This window comes from Taudactylus pleione, unplaced genomic scaffold (assembly GCF_031769625.1).
Source record: "Taudactylus pleione unplaced genomic scaffold, aTauple2 ptg000113l, whole genome shotgun sequence".
In the NCBI taxonomy this organism is placed as follows: Eukaryota; Metazoa; Chordata; class Amphibia; order Anura; family Myobatrachidae; genus Taudactylus; species Taudactylus pleione.
This window is the reverse complement of record NW_028284515.1, coordinates 15497501-15516222: the sequence shown is the minus strand read 5'-3', so window position 1 is coordinate 15516222 and position 18722 is coordinate 15497501. Positions and strand designations below refer to the sequence as shown.

At 45.6% G+C, this 18722-nt stretch overlaps 1 protein-coding gene across 4 annotated transcripts in view; it reads right to left on the bottom strand.

Annotated features, from left to right (window-relative positions):
• NUMB (NUMB endocytic adaptor protein) overlaps positions 1–18722 on the bottom strand; it is a 122653-nt gene that overhangs the window by 62529 nt on the left and 41402 nt on the right. For 3 of the 4 annotated variants that reach the window (XM_088471262.1, XM_088471267.1, XM_088471266.1), the window contains exon 2: positions 7724–7773. The exons of the other annotated variant lie outside the window; for it this stretch is intronic. The gene's annotated coding sequence lies outside the window, so the exon portion shown is untranslated. The remainder of the gene's footprint in view (positions 1–7723; positions 7774–18722) is intronic. 4 annotated transcript variants of the gene reach the window in all.

The window sequence follows — 18722 nt, the reverse complement described above, 5'->3', positions numbered from 1 at the left end:
ATTATAAAAGACAGTACTTAGCTAAACAAATTAATAAATGACAATTAGCCGAAAGATGATAAAAGTTTCTTATATGAAGTGTGAAGGTTCTTTGGTTAATTTTAGACTAAGCAAAAGCATGTAATGGTTTAGGATACAGAGTAGGGGGAGCCTGTCTCACCCCCTACCCACTGTAACTCTCCCCTCACTACACTAAGCTTCAGTGCTCATTGATTCTGCATCACTGTGTCTTCCCTTGTAACTGCTGACCAAGCTGAGTAAGCTCCAATCTCTATACACTGCTGTGCACTTCCTGGTCACATGACACAAAGTGTCCATCAGTGCTCAAGGCACTTCCCCCCCCCCCCCCATACTATGAGGCATGCCTCTATAAGCTTTTTTTCTGTGCAGCTGTTGAGTGTTTACTATAAAAACGATTACTATAAACAAGGAAGATATTTATAAGTTATAAAAATTATTAGAATAATACAAATAAGATATCAAATCTCAGGAGTATGACAGGGGAGGCTCTGCCTTCCCTGACTGCATGTCCCGGAGTTAAAATAGTCAAAAGAGGGAGTCCACAGCCAAATGCAAAATGTCCTTCATCTTTATGGACAGCTTTAGAAAACATATAGAGGAGGCAAGAAACATCATCTGTTGTGGTGTCTGCATGAAACCATAGTCTCCTTACCAGTGGGAAGCAGTCGGGAAGCGGACAGACATAATCCCGACCGCCGGCTTCCCGACTGTCTAACCCTGGTAAGGCACTAATGACAGGCGTCGATATCCCGACGCCTGTCATTAGACCTACGCCGAGAGCCCGACACCCGGCTTGCCGATTGAAGGCAAGCCGGGAGCGGACAGCCGTGGGGCAGGGGGATTTGGGGGGAGAGGGTTAGGTAAGGGGCTCCCGGGGAAGACTTAAGGTTAGGTACCCCCCTGGGAGGTTAGGTTTAGGCTAGGGGAAGGGGGGGTTAGGGTTAGGCACCCTCCCGTGGGACTTAGGTTTAGGCTGCGGTGAAGGGGGTGTTAGGTTTAGGCACTTGGGGGGGGAATTAGGTTAGTTATACTTACCCTAATGACGATCGGGATTTCCTCCTCTGTCGGGCTGCCGGTGTCGGGATTAGAACCGCCGGCCGTGCGAATCCTTACCAGTTGCTCACAGCATTAAATGTTTTCTCAGGCGTGTGCAGGTACGTGTCGCAGTGTAATAGCACACCTAAGCAAAGAAATACAGGTGGCACCAAGAATTAAGGTGGGTCTGTCTATAAAATACCCTTACATGCTTTGCCCCAATAAGCAGTCAGCCTGTATTAAAACTAAAGATGTTGTTTTCCTTCTTTAGGTTTGTCTATCAATTTCCTACTACCTTTTACATGCTGGTTATAAAGTATGTATACATATTCTTATAAAATATAGAATGCAATTGTTACCTACTTATTCTGAAAATAGTTAAAGCATAACATTGATAAATGTTTCACGGTAGCTAGACTATATTGGCTACACAGGTTATATGAATAGGTCCCTGTCTTGGGTTCGGTATAAAATACCGGCAGTCGGGATGCCAGCTGTCAAAATGCAAACAGCAGTATCCCGATGCTCAGTAACCAGACAGGTCGGGTAAGTATACTTAACCCCCTTCTCCCATCCTAACCCTCCCCAATAGTGACTAAACCTAACCATCCCCCCTTGGTGCCTAAACCTATCCGTTCTCCAGTGATGCCTAACCCTAAAGCCCCCCCCCACCCCCTGTGGTGCCTAAACCTAACCCCTCCCCCCCCCCCCCGTGGCCAACAGCTAATGCGCCTCGCTATAATACTTACGTTCGGGATGGCGGCTGTCCGGTATCTAATCTCTAAACTGGCGTCGGAATTTAAACACCTATATCGAGTCCAGTGTGAGGCTTCAGATGCCGGGATTTCAACAGCCGGCATCCTGTCCGCCGGCAAACTGACTACATCCCCTCTGTCCTTGCTGCATCTATTTCCCCACATTCCTTTATTTCTAATTTTCCAATAATTGTTCCTGGCTTCCTAAACATGAACAAGTTTACCAAGAGCTGGTCCTAAAAACTGATCATCTGCACTATCAGCCAAAGACACTTTCTCGCTGTGATCTTTACAACTTTAATTTGGTTCACTGATCACCTGTGTTCCAAATGCCATATTTTAATCAAAGCATAAAGTTTTTGTATTTATACCTATCAATTCCATTTCTAACGCTCAATAAACTAGCTATCTTTGGTGTCTGTTCTTACATCGCTGCATCTGACCAGGAGTAAAACATCAGCAATAATTGGTCAGCAGACAATTGACCATCGGGCCTCAGACAAATGGAAGACAAGGTCTTCCACCACTGGATAGTGTATGTGCCTGGATACAGGTCTGCACCTCTGCTGTCATACGTCTATCCACTAATGCACAGACAAGCCATCCTGTCATTTTGGGGGTGGGGGTGCACGGACCAATTGTCACTTGCAGCAGATTTAAGCGTCCACTCCAATTTCGATCTCCATATTACTGCTCAGTACCCATTCAGGGCTAACAGTGTCTCTAAGGAGACCCTCATAGCTATTCATGCATCTCTAAGCTCTGCATACACTTTCCCTCTCTGTACAAGGGGGACATGGGGGATTAGAGGGAAAAAGCTTTGCGACAACTCTATACATTCTACTACAGAGAGCATATGGAAAATGCTTACAGGTAGTAGAGGGGAACATAGGGTCTATTTTACCCAATAGCAAAAGACCACCAACTAACCTAACAGAAATAAATATTTGTTAAAAATACTATACTGTACTCTGCCCAGTAAAGACTGCATTGCGGTAGTAACAACGGTAGCAGCTGGCATCATGTTTACCATTCCTGACTATGGCAGGCTAAGGAGAGAATCATTTTTTTAAAAGTCTGCTTTATTTATTTTAGAATAATGTGACATTCCATTTTAAGTAAAAGATCAGTCTACCAAACAGAAAAAAAATAAATAAGATACAGATCACTAACCTCAGCTAAGTGCCTAATAAATGCATCATCCCATGCATATTTGTAGTGCGCCTTTAAAGCCTGTTCGCAAACATACCAAAGTGAAACTCTACAACTGCAACCTCTCTGTGTGATGACACCATGCTCAGTAACAGCTTACAGAAGTGGAATTCCTCCCATATCAGCACTGCTCATCAGACCCAGGACCTGCTAAGTGGTGTACAATACGCCCAGCACCATTGGGAAGCAGAAAACATTACTGAACTGCAGGCAAAGGCAGAAGATTATCCTTCATAACTTTGTTTGCATGGTGTAGGCACTATAATGGGTTCGGTTCTTCAGAGATAGTTCACCTTCAGATACTGTTGATGTATACAGCGGATATATCTGAACGACATCGTTCACAGACATGCAGCACAGCAGATGAAGATTTATCTTGCAGATATAAATCGGTCATCTGCTGGTGTGTACGGGCAACCTGCCGATCGCCCGTACACATGCTGCAGGGACCCGGCGGTGAGTGAAAGCTCAACTGGATTTCAAATGCCCACCCCATTGTGATATCAGCGCTAACTGCGCCGACACATTGCCAGAACGATTGGTGTGTATACACTTACCAATCGTTCGATAGGACGGCGGGTCAGCCTAGTGTGTACTCAGCTTAAAGAAATACTCATTACAAGACAGCCTAGCAATTCCCTAAAGCTGGGTACACACTGACAGATACATTGGCCGATCAATTGACCGGACAATGTATCTGCTGCCCGTCGAGCAGTGTGTACCTGCGATATGTCGGTGAACGTCGGCGGACACTGACATATCGCATTGGCTGTGCTACACAGCCGATAGACAATGATTGAGGCATTTAAATAACATCATTTGCGTGATCATAAGCCACAGATGAGCCGTAGTCGTACATTTCTCCCCAAAAAAAACAGGGGGGCTTGAGCGTGCCTCATATTACGGCTTTTGCTAGATCTGCTCCTTTCAGGTACGGCTCTGACTGGCTTGTACACGCAGAGGATTTTACTAACACAGCACGTAAGGAGGCCTTATTCTACCCATGTGTTCCAGCAGCCCCACTTCATACTCCGTAACAGCAGCTCCCTATATCATGCCACAATAATATCCTCTTCCGGGATACATACAGAGCCTGGCTTACTATTACATGGTAACCCCCACTCTTCCACTCATAGCTCTCTTTGGGGTAATCTGGCTTTCCCTCCATCCATGGCAAATCCTGCATATACATCCTGGTACCATAAGGGAATCTTTTCCATAAATTATGTTTTCAACCCTGGGGGCTACATACTTTCATTCTCACAATTTCAAACCAAATTTAATTTACCCCGCGCGGGCTTAGCATGGCTGTGGGGAGGAAGAAGGCGGGCTTAGCATGGCTGTGGGGAGGAAGAAGGCGGGCTTAGCATGGCTGTGGGGAGGAAGGCGGGCTTAGCATGGCTGTGGGGAGGAAGAAGGCGGGCTTAGCATGGCTGTGGGGAGGAAGAAGGCGGGCTTAGCATGGCTGTGGGGAGGAAGAAGGCGGGCTTAGCATGGCTGTGGGGAGGAAGAAGGCGGGCTTAGCATGGCTGTGGGGAGGAAGAAGGCGGGCTTAGCATGGCTGTGGGGAGGAAGAAGGCGGGCTTAGCATGGCTGTAATTAGGGGGAAGGCGGGCTTAGCATGGCTGTAATTAGGGGGAAGGCGGGCTTAGCATGGCTGTAATTAGGGGGAAGGCGGGCTTAGCATGGCTGTAATTAGGGGGAAGGCGGGCTTAGCATGGCTGTAATTAGGGGGAAGGCGGGCTTAGCATGGCTGTAATTAGGGGGAAGGCGGGCTTAGCATGGCTGCAATTAGGGGGAAGGCGGGCTTAGCATGGCTGCAATTAGGGGGAAGGCGGGCTTAGCATGGCTGCAATTAGGGGGAAGGCGGGCTTAGCATGGCTGTAATTAGGGGGAAGGCGGGCTTAGCATGGCTGTGGGGAGGAAGAAGGCGGGCTTAGCATGGCTGTAAGTAGGGGAAGGCGGGCTTAGCATGGCTGTGGGGAGGAAGAAGGCGGGCTTAGCATGGCTGTGGGGAGGTAGAAGACGGGCTTAGCATGGCTGTGGGGAGGAAGAAGACGGGCTTAGCATGGCTGTGGGGAGGAAGAAGACGGGCTTAGCATGGCTGTGGGGAGGAAGAAGACGGGCTTAGCATGGCTGTGGGGAGGAAGAAGACGGGCTTAGCATGGCTGTGGGGAGGAAGAAGACGGGCTTAGCATGGCTGTAATTAGGGGGAAGGCGGGCTTAGCATGGCTGTGGGGAGGAAGAAGGCGGGTTTAGCATGGCTGTAAGTAGGGGGAAGGCGGGCTTAGCATGGCTGTAAGTAGGGGGAAGGCGGGCTTAGCATGGCTGTAAGTAGGGGGAAGACGGGCTTAGCATGGCTGTGGGGAGGAAGAAGACGGGCTTAGCATGGCTGTGGGGAGGAAGAAGACGGGCTTAGCATGGCTGTGGGGAGGAAGAAGACGGGCTTAGCATGGCTGTGGGGAGGAAGAAGACGGGCTTAGCATGGCTGTGGGGAGGAAGAAGACGGGCTTAGCATGGCTGTGGGGAGGAAGAAGACGGGCTTAGCATGGCTGTGGGGAGGAAGAAGACGGGCTTAGCATGGCTGTGGGGAGGAAGAAGACGGGCTTAGCATGGCTGTGGGGAGGAAGAAGACGGGCTTAGCATGGCTGTGGGGAGGAAGAAGACGGGCTTAGCATGGCTGTGGGGAGGAAGAAGACGGGCTTAGCATGGCTGTGGGGAGGAAGAAGACGGGCTTAGCATGGCTGTGGGGAGGAAGAAGACGGGCTTAGCATGGCTGTGGGGAGGAAGAAGACGGGCTTAGCATGGCTGTGGGGAGGAAGAAGACGGGCTTAGCATGGCTGTGGGGAGGAAGAAGACGGGCTTAGCATGGCTGTGGGGAGGAAGAAGACGGGCTTAGCATGGCTGTGGGGAGGAAGAAGACGGGCTTAGCATGGCTGTGGGGAGGAAGAAGACGGGCTTAGCATGGCTGTAATTAGGGGGAAGGCGGGCTTAGCATGGCTGTGGGGAGGAAGAAGGTGGGTTTAGCATGGCTGTAAGTAGGGGGAAGGCGGGCTTAGCATGGCTGTAAGTAGGGGGAAGGCGGGCTTAGCATGGCTGTGGGGAGGAAGAAGGCGGGCTTAGCATGGCTGTAAGTAGGGGAAAGGCGGGCTTAGCATGGCTGTAAGTAGGGGAAAGGCGGGCTTAGCATGGCTGTGGGGAGGAAGAAGGCGGGCTTAGCATGGCTGTGGGGAGGAAGAAGGCGGGCTTAGCATGGCTGTGGGGAGGAAGAAGGCGGGCTTAGCATGGCTGTGGGGAGGAAGAAGGCGGGCTTAGCATGGCTGTAAGTAGGGGGAAGGCGGGTTTAGCATGGCTGTAAGTAGGGGGAAGGCGGGTTTAGCATGGCTTTACGTAGGGGAAAGGCGGGCTTAGAATAGCTGTGGGGAGGGAGGAGTTGGAGCAGCCGGAAAGGGGATACTGGTGGCTGCACTGCGCCCCCAATGTGGAGGAGCCCCCGTTCGGCCGCAATGGTCCTGGAGCAGGCCCTGCTCCCCTACCTTATGTGAATGGAAAACTGCTTTATTGGAAGTTCTCTATAATGAAAGGTGAAAGGCGACCTTTAATATTGAAAAGGGGACGTGGCGTTTAATAAGAAATGGGTACTATACATTGATAGCTTACCAGGTCATACTCTGGTGACTATTTGGAAAATATTTGAGAACACAGGGTGGGTTTTATTGCGACAGATCACTTGACGGGTCCCGTGTCCTGACTTCTATTTGATTTCCCCCCCCCCCCTCCTCCTTCTGAATTTATCCTAGAACATAATTACGGCCCTGCGACACAGGTAGATATGACATGGGATATTCTTTTGAACATATTATGCCTTTATGGCGGACTATGTTTCCGTTCCGTTTCTTATCTTTGTTCGCTTACTGTCTGCTTTATGTCATTTTACATCATAAAATTTACAGCCATCATGATATGCAAAGAGACTGGATGACATTATCTTTGATATTTGTAATGCCGTCTTGTCGTTACGGTCTATGTGCACCTTCTTTTGCTATTCAATAAACAGACTATTTTTTTTAAAAAGCATAATTTGGCCAATAATGACATGTCAATTCTTAGGTGATTTTCTGTAAAAAGCGCAAATATGGGTTTAATTATGTGGGACATGTATTTAGGGGGTATTGCATTGATGGGAAAGTGGTAAAGTTGAACTTGTACATTGGAGTTACAAATGTTTTCTGACCAGTATTTTTTTAAACTTGCCTAAAAAAATAGTAAGAATTAAATACATACATTTGTCTGTACCACAAAATAATGTACACATGAATTTGCTGAAAAATATTTTTTTACTAGAATTTTTCAATTTTTTATAAAAAAAATTTAACACATGTAAAAATCAGCCATTTACACCTTTTTAAAACCTCATATACTTTACTTATGGCCTCTAATAGACTTCTATGCTGTTACCCAATGTTATTTGCCCTTTTTCTGGGGTTAAGGGTGTGTTCCCCACAGCCATACACTATAAAATGACCACTCGGGTAAGCGATAAGCAGGGGTCGCTAGCGCACTTATGCAGAAAATAGCCCATGAAGTGAAAGTTAGGTTTTCCCGCAGTAAAATGGCAGCTAAACGCGGCTCACTGAATCAGCCCCTTGGAGCAAATGTGAGTAAAAGGGGAAGACTACGTCTAAAGTATATTTATTTACCTCTGTAATCCCCCGCTTGCTACCAAATACCAACGTTGCTTGCGTTACTTCTGTAAAAGAAAAAAAAAGAAAAACCTTTCAGTGAGATATAGTGGAGTTTGCTATTAAATGACATAAGTTACATTTCCTTTCAGTTCATTTGTTGCTCCGTTCAGGCGCCAGTGCCAGACGTGCATGCCCAAAAGCGTGGCCTGTAGCCGTGTATAGCAGCTAACCCAGTTTAAAGTCCTGCCTTGGGTGACCAAACAGCCAACTTATCGCACATTTATGCAACTATCCGTGTCCGACCAACACTTGAATTGCTCCATCGGCTGCCAAAATAAATAGCCACGGCTAAAACACTTATATCACCCCCAATTAGTGGGAGTTTGGTAATCTGGTAAAGTACTATTTAGGAAAGTAAGCAAGAGTTAGCATACACTTTTTTCTAGAATAGGCAATGCTTACTCCAGACAGTACTATGTGGGGAGAAGATTATTACATTTATTTATATTTTGACCAGTTTAAAAACGTTAATACCACCATGTATGTTTGGGTCTAAAACAAACAAACAAAAAAAATCTTTGCTATTAAAAAAAAAAAAAAAAAATCTTTGCTATTAAAAAAAAAAAAAAAAAAAGTGGTTAGAAGTACATAATGGTACAAGATCAAGTGCCACTGGTAATGTAGCTTTGGTGATATATAAATTACCAGTAAACCTGAAAGACAAGCTGTTTTGTATTGAGGTTGAGATCAGATGGTAAAACGCACATTTGCCGATATCCCTAATTATACCATAAGCGAATGGACCAGGACGTGCACAAAATGCTTTGACAAGTACTCACTTCCAGAACATGCTCTGAGCCAGGATAAAACACAGGGGGACCTGTGTTCTTCCACCTCACCTCAATTCCACTCCTCCCATTAGGAAACACAAGAGGACAGGGCGACATTGCTGATGTGTCTACTTGTTGCTGTTAATCTTCTGACGCTTTTAGTATTTGTGAATGTTTAATGAGAACTAAAAGATGGTAGAGGCTTTTTGCTGTCAGTAATACAAGGTAACCTTTGTCTGCAATAACTGAATAGCACATGTAAAAACTGGGTGGTATTTATTCAAACTATTGGAATTGTCAACAGCAATCAGATCGTTTTCATTCTAAGACCGGCACTAGAAAAATTACCAAAATTTAAGAAAGAAAGAAACAAAAAAACCACACATCTCAAGCTGTGCATATAACTTGTATAAACGGGTTGGGCACGAGATCCCGGCGCTGATAATGTCGGCGGCTAGAATCCAGGCAGCATAATCCAGGCAGTGGAAATCCCAATGCATGCAGTTAAGTATTCTAACTCTTTCCCTAACCCACCCCACCCGCTGCCTAACACTACCCCACCCACCAAAGCTGGGTACACACTATTAATCGGTCAATATATCTGCTGCCCGTCGGCCAGTGTGTACCCGTGATAGGTCTGTGAACGTCGTTCACGGACATATTGCATTGGCTGTGCTGCACAGCCAATGGACAGATATGTCTGCAGACCGCCCGCACACATGCAGCGGCAGCCGCAGGGAGGGGCAGACATGCCCCCCGACCAGTGGGACCCGCCCCCTGCTACACACTGAACACAGATGATGGTTGTTCAGTGTGTACGAACAACCATCATCCGTAGATATATCTGTTTAAAGGTGTACCCAGAATAACCCTAACCCACCTGCAGCCGAGGTTGGGTACGGGAATTAGGGCCTAACCCTAAACCCAATAGTCACCGTCAGGATGTCAGCGGTTGGAATTCTGTCACCGAGATTCTGACCGCCGGCATCCTAATCGTCTGGATACAGGCTACATCCCCACAACCTAACCCTGACCGTACCCCTAGTGCCCAACTCCAAACCCATAACCCTAAACCTAACTCTAACCGTCGGGATTCAGACACTGGGATTCAGTCCTCTGACATTGTCTGCGCCGGGATGGGGAATACATTTCCGTATAAAATAACTGCTGTTAACATTCACAAACATAAAAAGGTAAGCATCTGGGTTAAATAAGACGTACAGATGATTGCTCATCACCAATGTGATGCTCCATTTTCAGAAAGCATGATTGGATTACAGCTATACATTCAAAATCCCTGATTTTGGTAATTAAATTGTGTAATACTTTCTAAGCTTCATATATCTCTCAACAACGCACATGAAACAAGAGTCTGACATACACCTCTTATACCCCTTTCACACTACAGCGTCTACCCGGGATATTCCCAGGTAGACCCCTTTTAGACATAAGCTGGGTTTTTTAGTTTTTAATATTACCTGCCTCTCCTCTGCCCTTACTAGCCTTTCCCCTCTCTGGCTGCCGCTGATGATGTCATCATCATGCAGCAGGCAGCCGACCAATCTAAATGCAGCCATTATAATAAAAAAAAAAATAGTAAATTATTTATTTTATAACATATCTGCCCTGGTGGTCCAGTGGGAGTGTGGGCTTCCCACTGTGGCAGAGACCCACCGGCGGTCTCCAGCGCTGGCAGGTGTCTCCGGCGTCCGGCTGGGGTTCTCTGTGCCTGAGGACCTGGCCATGGTCGCTGACTCGGTTGTCAGCGCCACAGTCACCGGCGCAGGGGGTGGTGAGCAGCAGAGCTGAGCGTCCTATAGGACGCTCTGCACTACCAACTCAATGTAATGAGCAGTAGCGCTGAGTGTCCCTATAGTACGCTGTGCGCTGCCAATGTAAAAGCTGCTTGATGCAGCCGGGAGAGAAATTCCCAGGTAGCACCATTCAGACATAAGCAGGGTAATTTCCTGAGACTTAAGGTACCTTTCAGACATACGCGGAACCCGGGAATTTGGCTGAGGCAGGACAAATTCCCGGGATTCTCGGTACATCTGAAAGGGGTAAGAGAAATACTGAAAAGAGCTACATGTTATTCAGAGCATCACTCAAACAAAACTGATTTTTGTATTTTAAAACTAGAATATCCTTTTTGCACAGCAACTGCACCCACTGAGTGAATGGCTGCGGCTGGATGCCCTTCACTGAACGGTCCCTGCCATCAGTTACTATCCATCTGGACATAGAATGGGAATAGTAACCTGAAGCGTGGCGAGCAAAGCGAGCCTGCGAGGGTACAAATTTCTACTAGTGATGGCCAAGGCATGGAACCGCACTTCCGCCCGCCCTCACTGATGTCACGTCCGGGTCCTTGAGCTGAAGGGGAAATAGCCCTGAGTGAATACAGAGGCTTACTGCTTTTATTGGGAGAAGGGAAGTAAATTCAAAACAAATATTTTGTGGTTAATATTTAACAGTCTCAGGACTGGCCACAGAATGTTACCAGCAGGTCAGAGCCCTGCTGTCTTCCAATGCTTGTGATCAATGGACATCTGCAATCACACAGCAAAAACAAGAACCAAAACAGCAATGGGTCCTGCCCAGGTGATCACCGACTGCCTGTAAGAAGATATTTCTAAATAAAAGCCTGTGGCCAGCACCATTTATTACAGGGAAAGTGGCTGAGAGAAGGGGAGAGAAGAAGTGTAAATACTGTTTATAAACTACTTTGATGGTGAAGGATTATAAATTGCTGGTTACTGCTTACGGGACTTTAGCAAAAGGATTAAGTCAGGGCTCGACAAATCCCGGGGGCCAGGTCGCTATGGCTACCAGATTTTGCTGCCTGTTCTACCAGATTTTGCAGTGAGGGAGGAAGCAGATCCTCATCAGCTCTTGCGGATATTCGTGCCTATAGTATTGCTGTGTTCATATCATGCACAGGAGTGCATGTGCTGTCGCCTGCGGTGACTGCTGTGCCTGTGTCCGTCCTGGCCTGCGCTGACGACTCCTCTCCATCTTGGCCTGCTCTGATCCCTGCTGTCTGTCCCAGTCTACGCTGATCCTACTGTACGTCTCGGCTGTCTACTGTCACCTATCTCTGGCTGCATAGAGCTCTCCGGTAGTAGGGTCTATGCGTGGCCAGGGATTGCGGAGTGGCTTCAGAGGGATTGTGGTGTGACCACGAGGAGAGGGGGGTTTTGTTGTACTTTCTGGCACCATTGTTTTATGTGAAATGTGGACCAATATTACTGGAGGGTGGGGGGTGGAGCAGGGGAGCTGTGCAGAGCAGTGAGGGGGCCTCCATTTTCCTGTATCCATTCAACTGTGACCATTTTGTGGACTAGTATAGTGTGTATAACAGTTGCATAACACACAGAGCTGTGCTCCTCACTCACTCCTGTAATTTTTTGGGGGGGCGGTGGTCAGGCTCCTACACTTTCATCCTGGCTCCTAGATTTTAGAAAAATTTGTCAAGCCCTGTATTAAGTAGTCATATAGGATTCAGGAATACCTTGCTAGATATAGGGCCTGATTCAGAGCTGTTCGCTATTTGCGGTCGTTCGTTCAAAAACAAGGGGTGGCTATTCAAATGATCCGTTCGCAAATTGCAGTCTGTTCACACCTCTAATTCTGAACGAGCGAGCAAAACATACGCTCGTTTATTTGTTAAAAACGCCCCCTGGCCGCTCGCACCATACGTCATGTCCGCTATTTATTAGATTAATCGAGTGCATCGTACAGCGTATGAACTGCTCGCTATTCTTGTGGTTGCTTTTTTCAACCGCTATTTTGCGAGCAGTTCTGAGTTAAAAAAAATCAAGTGACGTGGTCAATGACGCTGCTGGATTAATTATGCACTCCCTTAAAACGCCCGTTTTGACCTTTAAGCACGCCTGCGTTCGAATTCCACTCCCCCGTTTACAAGCACTGTGCTGCACAGTCGATGCCCAATATATCTGCAGATACATTACGGTATCGTGCTGTGTGTACGGGCAGCCGACCGCCCATACACATGCAGCGGAGGCCCCCCCCCCCGGACAGAAGACCGATGATGGTTGTTCAGTGTGTGTATGAAAAACAATCTACTGCAGATCACTCGGTCTGCAGATATATCTGTAAGGTGTGTACCCAGCTTTAGAGGACCGTGACACAACTCACCTGAACACTGACAGACTCATTTACATGGGATGTACTAGGGTGAAAGGAACTAGTACACATACCACCAATGGGTTAGCAGTAGTTGAGCAACCAACAAGCATGAAAAAGGGGTTCCGAACTATAGGTAAGACCGTAATTAGATAGACAATATCTAGATAGACACCAGCGGCCAAATGTAATAGGGTGAGAGTTTAGAAAATGTGAGAGTTTAGCAGTAAACTCTCACATTGGTGGAGTTTTATGTTCAAAATGGGAAAACATCTTGACGAGAGTTTTAATCATGAGTTTTTTGCGTCTGAAAAACATGCGAGTTTGCTCTGTTGCTTTGTTCTCGGACTCTATTACGTTGGCAGAGTTTAAAAAGTATGAGAAAACTCTCACATTTTCTAAACTCTCATCCTATTACATTTGGCCCCAGATGTTAGACAGTCAATAGTTAGACAGGGACAACAGGTCGACAGGGACAAAAAGTCAGACACGCTAAAGTTCAACATGTAAGAAGGTCGACAGGGTCAAACATTCGACACAAAAATGGTCGACACGTTTTGTTTCTTTTTAAAGGTAAGGTTTTTAAGGTTAGGGTTAGTCACTTACCCCCCACGGTTAGGGTGAAGATTAGGGCTAAAAAAAAAATTTAAAAAAATTGTCGCTCATTTTTGTGTCGAACTTTTGACCCTGTCGACCTTCTTACATGTCGAACGTTAGTGTGTCTCACACTTGTCCCTGTCTAACTATTGACTGGCTAACATCTGATGTCTATCTAGACATAGACAGTAATTAGATTGATATCTTTGTGGTATAAGAGATTGTCTAAACACCTGGGGGTACATTTATAAAGCAGCAGATCTGATGTGACCTTAATATAAGTGCAGCTTTACATTTTGAGATCAAAACGGCCACTCTGTAACTATACCTCCTGGACTTTGTTTAAAGAAGTTCATTATCTGCGGGGCTAGTACAGTATGTGGGGTTCAAAAGCCTGATGCCACCCCCCAATCCTAAACCCAACATAATAGCGGCTTTCAAGCCATGAGCACACACAAGAGATATATAGGGGGAAGAGGGGGGGCTATATTGCTTACACACTATACCTGTATATTTAGATGCATATAATCATCACCTTAAGCAGGCAGAACCTATTGATTGTCTCAGGATTACGAACAAATATTTATGTTTAGGAGATACTATTGCACCCCCTAATGCATAACTAGACTTGAATGCAATAAAGAACCATCAACTAAAAGGCAACAGAGGTGCCTACACTCATAAAACATTATCTTATAATGAAAGCAAGTATGTACCGAACCATCAGTGATCATGTAAACAAACAGCAATATGTCATAACCACATCCGTTTCTGTTCTTAGAAGTGCGCTCATTCCACATGGCTGCAAAACGTCAGGTAAGTGTCATGATTCAGCATACACGACCACAAGCAGATACATTAAACACAGGAAGTAACGAGTTTTGTGTTAGACAGATACAAGCTGGTGTTTCTAGAAGTATGATTTACCGGGTACAAAGTGTGAGACGTTTTAGCAGACAGTAAACCAGTCTCTGCATCCTGGGAGCTAAAGAGCAAGGTCTTCACTTCAAGATCATTTCTGCAAGCACGACCAATACAACATTATTTATTACCAGTTATTGATATAGCGCACACATATTTTGTAGCACTTTACAGAGAATGTTTGCCCATTCACATCAGTCCCTGTACCAGCGGAGCTTACACTCTATATTCCCTACCACCTGTACACACACACACACACACTGGGGTTAATTTGTGGGGAGCCAATTAACCTACCAGTATATTTTTGGGGTGTGGGAGGAAGCACAAGTACCAGTAGCCCAATGGTTACCTGTACATTTGCAATGCATTTCTATTCCACTTCTGTAAATTAGCACACCATAAATATAACCCCTTATTCTAGGTAGCTTTGTCACAGCGTCACTCCGTCTAGTTCTGAGCCAAAGTTTGCCAGTAAGATGTGTAAGCTTGAGATGCAGCAGCACTCATGGTCACTGATCCTCATTGGGTTACACCTCTGTGTAATATAAAACATGTGCTTTTGCCATTGTTCCTGCAAGCCACAGCTGAGTGATTGGGGCACAAGTCGTTTTTATTTACTACACTACCAAACATTTTCCCCTAAGGTGGTCCATCATCTGACCCAGAGTGCTACAGTATAAGCAACCAATTTTCCTGTGCTCTGCAATGCAGAAGTGTAAATTCGTTTTTTTGCTAAGCTTCTTTAAATGGCTGCAGTGCCTGGTAAACCAGAACGGGAACCAATCACATGGCGAAAAGTCTCAGCTTGTCACCTCTAGCTCAGTTTTTGTATGGAGCAGAGAAGGAAAAATAAATAGGGGATCCTTGGGGAAAATTGCTTTCACAAAGCTTTTAGCTTCATGTTATATCCAATTTGTCTTTGCTAAAAAGGAGAAACATTCATAGGATGCATTGTATTATGTTACGGTGAATTCCAGAGTATCACCTGCCATGACCCACCAGGTTCCAAACAGTCAGTGGCCCTAACCCAGTGCACTCAAAGAGTGAGTGGTGTCCCACAGACTGGGCATTGGACGGTGCAGAGTGAAGTGACAGAACAGAAGTCCAGCTTGGCTGATGCATGAATACAGATGTGTCCTCATACATCTAGCCGCAATACGCCATGTTGCGCAAGAGAGCTGCAAGGTCACGTGCGCCTGCCGAGCATCTTTCTCTCACAAAAACGGCTTCACCAGACAGCACTGATTTGATATGCGACTGATATTGTAAATATGTGTGCGACAGTCTGTATACGAAGCACGATGGACCTTGGCGAGGACAAGAGCCACTGCCGCTGCACTGTAGCACTTTGTATACAGATTCAGGCTCAGTCGCACACAGATAAACTCCTGATTTGACCACTAAATAATTAAATATTACATTTCACCTTTGGATGTTCTCACTGTTATCAATAGGGGAATCCTTTTCTTCCTAGTGACTCGCAGAAAGAAAGAAAAAAAAAGCAGTTTCCTATGAAACTAGGTGCTGCCAAATGACTGGTGCCAGAACCCTTACAAATAGTGCATGAATGGACACAATCACTGCAGTCACACCGGCATAATGATGTGGCTTTACACTTTCCCTTACTGTGAGGCTACAAAACAGCCCATAGGGAAAATCCCAGGGATAAACAGAAAGCTCCAGGAATCCTTACATTTAAGATGACATGAAAAGGAAACCGTGCAGCTAAGCACTTTGTAATTAGCATTTAAGACACAAGAAGGCCTTCAGGTAATGTCCTGCCCGCTGACTGCACAATAAGCTCAAGTAGATACAGTAGTTTCAGGGTTTGTTTCCCCAAGGCTATGATTCCTAACAACAAAACTGCAATAAATGACGGAGGTGTGACCTGTACGAAAACCTACCTGTGAGACTTTATTTACCTGACTGGGGAACGTAAAGCATACAGGTGTTGGTGTGGTGGTAAGAACGTTTACCAAAACGGGGAACTAAACCATTGACACTTGTACCTGTATATCTACACAGGGTCTGTACTTTATCCTGCACCCAAATGGCATAGGAGAGTGGTGCTGCCTTTCCATGCTGTAGCACTGCGGTTCTGCTAATCAAGTACATTCATCATCTGCCTCCAATACTGTCCCAAAAACATTACAGAGCAAGCACGGCAGGCCAGGCATCTGTATGTACAAACACAACAGCCACTGAGACATCTACATTTATTACAGCACTTCAACATCAGCCTGGCACATCCTTGGTGGAAGTTAACAGACAAGGGTGGAGATTTATCAATTCTTGGAGAGTGATAAAGCGGAGAAGTTGCCCATAGCAACCAACCAGCTTCTAACTGTCATTTTACAGGTTGTACTAGATAAATGACAGTTAGGGGGCGATTCAATTCAGTGCCATGTTGAATAGCGCCGGGAATGAGTTCCCGGAGCGGTTATTTTCTCCATCTCGCCGTGCACTTAAAAGTCGGGAGATGCAGGTTACGGCTACTAACGCTCCGACTTATGTGCCGGCCACGATACGGTTGGCACACGCGCTAAGCCCGAAATAAGGATCGGGGCTCTAGTTTTATTGGTTTTCTGCTCTCACCTCAGGTGCGAGCAGAAATCCTCTAGTCGCGGGATGAAATAGCCCCGGGACTAATTTTATTCAACATTACAGTCAATTGAATTCTCCCCTTATAAGCTGATTGGTTGCTTTGAGCGACCTCTAAATTTTTGATAAATCTCTCACAAAAATTGAGACCTGCTAAACAAAAAAACTTGATATTACACATCTACCAGTTGGGAGATGACTCTAAATGAACATATGCTGAACTCTATTAACACCCACCTGGAATTCCACCGTATACAACAAAACTACAGGTACTTTGTGCGGAATGTTTGTATCTGGTTACAATCAACATTCAAACTTCGTAATGTGATGGTTGGAGTGTGTAGAGCATGTTCGAGACGCCTATGAAAACGTATGCATGGAGGTGGTGTGCAGGGCGAAATGTCTCATATATAAAGCAACTGGTTGCTGACAGAGATTGGTTAGATGAGTGCAATAATTATAATCTAGACTAATAATCAGAATTCAGTATGTTGCCTGTAGAACTTTAATTTTTCCGAAGAGTGCCCAAAAGACCAACTCTAAGCATTCTAAATCGATGAAGCAGTGTACAGACGGGATGAGAAAAATCTTCATAAGATATGCAGGGATACCATTATTTATTAACTGAAACAAACTTGATTTTTTTAGTTCAGTAAATCTTTACCACGATTTTCCTTTGACAGTGGCTCTTATTAGTATTCATCAAAGAATGAAACTATCCGAAATGTACTTTTTATGTAGCTACATTTTAAGTACCAAAAACCCCATATGTTACTAGTAAATATACTATGAATGAACACAAATTAATTAGAAGACAACATAAGTGACACTGTTCATATCGGATCTTGAAATCTTGTTTGACGGCAAACATAATTAGTATGTAGAGCATCGCCTACAACAAAATTTGTTCCAAATGTAAATATTCATAAAAAGGGGCGGGGAGTGCACACATAAGAGGGAGTGTAGTTTTATACAAAACAGAACATTTCTAAATCTGTACATACTCACCTTCTGACCAGCATAAAAAGTTACAGTCAGTCATGCTTTTGTTGTCATTATTATTATTATTATTTTACAGTTATTTTATTATTATCCTAGAGACAAATAATTTAGTTTGACCTTTATACTGGTCTTCGTCACCTCTACCTCCTTCAGGCTGACCTGAATTACAACTAAAATCTCCATGTTGGTAAACACATTCTAAAGTAAGATGTAAATACTGAACACAAGTAAATGCACAGACTACTAAAGGACAGAACAGAACTGACAAACACCTTTCCTTCTTTTGCATCTATATTTTAAAACTAGTCACACATTTAATAAACACCATATACAGAGCAATAGTGTAGTTAAATTAAACCAATTTTTAGTTCAGCGTCAGATAATGCTGCACACCATAGGACTAATGCACAGTGGAATGTAAGCCCAATTTCAGAGCGTATTTAGGGCCTGATTCAGACCCGCTCGCGAGCGGGTCGATGATGCGCTCTGCGCACGTGCAGCGGCCGCACTGCGCGTGTGCAAGCCCCGGAGCGAGAGAGAAATTCTCTCGCTCCGTGGTTCACTACAAAAGGGACGGCTGTCGATGTTGACCGACGGCTCGCTCTGTTTTGTAGGCATGGCGTGGGGGTGGCTTCACAAACTGAGGCGTTCCCATGCGAACGCCTGCCATTTGTTGGCAGCCCCACTGACATCACCAGTGTATTAGAGCCAGTAGTTCTCTGCGGCTTGCGGCCACGAGACCCTACCACAAGGGCCTCGTCGCAAGCCGCGATGGTCTTGACCATCGCGACCATCTTCCTGGTCCCCTCGCAATAGCTGTGGGTGGTCACCCACAGCTATGCTAGCGGCCAGGAGGACGCACAAAAAAATAAAAAAATTAAAAATTGCCGTGATTCAGAGCGAGCGCTCTTTCAGAG